This window comes from Empidonax traillii, unplaced genomic scaffold, assembly GCF_003031625.1.
Source record: "Empidonax traillii isolate 1590-97213 ecotype Southwest subspecies unplaced genomic scaffold, ASM303162v1 scaffold401:size1000279, whole genome shotgun sequence".
In the NCBI taxonomy this organism is placed as follows: domain Eukaryota; kingdom Metazoa; phylum Chordata; class Aves; order Passeriformes; family Tyrannidae; genus Empidonax; species Empidonax traillii.
In genome coordinates this window covers 517218-520255 of record NW_020955594.1, presented here as the reverse complement: position 1 = coordinate 520255, position 3038 = coordinate 517218, and the positions used below count along the sequence as shown (strand labels likewise).

At 39.3% G+C, this 3038-nt stretch overlaps 1 protein-coding gene across 3 annotated transcripts in view; it reads left to right on the top strand.

Moving 5' to 3' along the window:
• Window positions 1-3038, top strand: part of ST7 (suppression of tumorigenicity 7) — a 142905-nt gene that overhangs the window by 111946 nt on the left and 27921 nt on the right. The window lies entirely within an intron of this gene.

Sequence of the window (3038 nt, the reverse complement as noted above, 5' to 3'; positions counted from 1 at the left end):
ATGCAGATGTTCAGGCAGTCTTAGCAAAGTATGATGGTAAGTTCACAATGTATTTGTATTTTCTCTATATGGTACACACTGAAGAAATATTTTGAAGTCAAAATCTTAAAATTTAGGAAACACTGTAATTAAATTGATTGACATGAGCTTCATACATGCCCTTACACAGTCCTTAATCCAAAGATTAAATATTGTACATTTTGTCTGCCAACCCATGCTTAATGGTACAGGGTAAGGGAACTCACTAGCAACCCTTCAGTGCTTTCTTTGCTTTCTGTTGGTGTTTAAAGATTGACTGTTTAGCTTCTGCAGACTTTTTATTGCGTGCTATTCAGACCTTGCCTGAAGAAAGGATTATTAGTTCCCTTGTGGACTTCCCTATGAATGTTGACTTAGTGGCATACAAGTGCTTTATAAACATTAATTGATTTAACTTCATCACAGTCTGTTGAGTAGCAGACTGAATGTCTTATGGAGAAAACTTGGCAAGCTCAGAAGACTAGATGAACTTTTTGTATTAATTTTCCATATTTCTTAGTAAACATTGATTCGTGTGGCATTACATCTCTTTTTATGTTCAAATCACAGCTTCTGCAGCTCTAGACCTTTAAACTTCAATTCAAGACACCAGGGTCTCGGAGACATGAGAGATATGAGAATGAGAAGTGTTTAGCTTAAATTAAATGGATTTTCCGTGTATCGAGCAGAAATTTTGTGACTGAAACAGAAATACAGTCCAGTTCTCCTGAGCAGTGTTCATCAACCTGCACAGTGCCACTCTTCCTCGTCTTGCTGTAGTCCCTGGTTTACTCAGTAGCTACATTCCAAGTTCTGCAACAAGTGAATCAAGAATCCTATAGCTATTTATAGCAGTTTCCTGTTGCGTTACTAGACAGTCGTCATTCATCCTCAGAAAAGTCTCGTCTGTGCACTGGGTTATGGCAAGGGAGTTTATGAAAGGAATATTATGTAATCATACAACCAAAAATGAGATCATAACCTGAATGAATCAAATAGCTGACTTATATGAAACCTGAGTAGCCTTAATTTTGATGTTTCTTAACTCTTTCTCTGTGTTTATCTTGTAGCCTTTAAAATATTCTTAATTGTTAGCTCTTACTAGGTCGGGTGATCTTTGAACAGAGATTTTAAGACTTGTAACATCCAAAGTTTTTGAAAAGGTAGATGGACATTATTTGAGCTACTGTTGTATAAATGCCTACGAATGTGGACACTGGAGTCTATATCCGTAGTGCTTTGGACACTCTTCCTTGTCAGTTCTTAGAAGGAATTGGCTGGTCTTCTGTCCCACTTGTCTACTTCTTCTGCTTCGCTTTTGTGTGGTCATTTTTAGCTTTGTATTGCTCCCAGTTGCTACTAGAGGCTCCTTGCTCAGCCAGTACCTCATTCCCAGTGCCATTCTTCTGCCTCTCCTAACTACCTATCCCAGTCTTCAGGGCAGTGATGGTCAAGATACATCTCCTCCTGTCTTAACATCTTTTCCATCTACTCTGTGACTTCTCCTTCCTCTTCATTTGTCATTCTGTGTTGCACTGCCAAAAACTAGAGCCATAACAGCTCATGCAGAGAGAGGCTGCTCACTGTCAGCCTCTGTACTTGGGCCTGTATCATCACATGGAACGTCACAGGGCAAGGGGGTGATGCATTAGTTTATTGGGGTACTGAGACATGTACTTGATGAGCAAAGAATCTTTGGAGGGTATAACCAAAAAAAATGCAGAAACTTCCACTGAATATGTGCTAACTGGTTTTTTTTTAAACATCTTACAACTTAGGATATTAAGATAAATTTAGGAAATTAAGATAAATTTTAATGAGGCTCATAGTAGACCATTGGCTTGATGCTAACGTGACCATACTGCCAGATTTCAGACTCCTGCACCAGACTGTGGCAGAGCTGAGGTTATTTAACAAAAGATAAACAAGCAGCTGATTACAAGTAACTTTAGTGATAATCGCTGCTACCAGTCCAGTCTGGAATGTTTTCAACTCTTTCTGGAGGCAAATCATTATAAGCAGAGATCAGAATGTCACCCAGGCCCTTGAATACTGCCATTCAGTAGCACTAATGACTCCAGGAGAGATCTTGGTTGTACTTAGTCTCTGGTTGAAGAAATTGGCAGCTGAAGTGTTAACATCAGTCGTATTTCAGTAATTCTTGTGACACAGAGATGTAGTCTTTATTTTGGCGTGTTGAGAAGCAGGTAAATAGAAATGTCCATTTTTATGCCCCAGGCACCACAGGATGTCGGCACCTTCTAGTCTTTAATGTAGTTGTGAAGCAGTAGTCCTGAGAGATAGCAGAACTGTGACAGAACAAGGAATTAACCCTTACCTTCCCAATTATCAAGACTAAACTTGGATGCAGGCTCTACTTTGGCATTCCAAAGCAGTGATCCCTGGTTTTACACAACACCGTGGTGGCAGTTTATGTCATGGAAGTTGATAAAACTTGAAGGTGTGTTTTGTTTTCTCTAAATCTATCATCTGATAGAGTGAAAACAAGTGAGACTTTAAAAAAAAAACTCTTACCTTGGCTGTTTGAACATGTACAATTTCAACTCATGCTTTTGAGTATGGTGTGTGTGTATACACTGGGTATGCACAAGGACTCAACAAACACAGGCTTAACAAGTATAACCCGCACAGTTCATGGGTCTCAGTAGGCCTATCTCAGGCAGTCTCAGCTCATTTTAGAACTCATCAGCTTCATGTGTTGTAAGATTTATTGAAATATAAAACACTGAACTCATTTGTACTTTCCTATCTGCAGTTCTGTTGGTGCCCCTCCACTGCCTTTTTTTGGCTAAGACCAAACCTGATTTATCGTATTTTGATAACATATGAACAAATTATTTCCTTGAGCAGTCTGCCCCCACCCTGGGCTAAAAAGTTGGATCACATTATGTGAAACCTCAGCCTCTGCAAGCAGATGCACTGCTTTACCAAAAGCCATGTGTTAAATTGTGTTTATATTATGTACCTGGCAACAGAGCTGATGTCCATAGTCATTATTC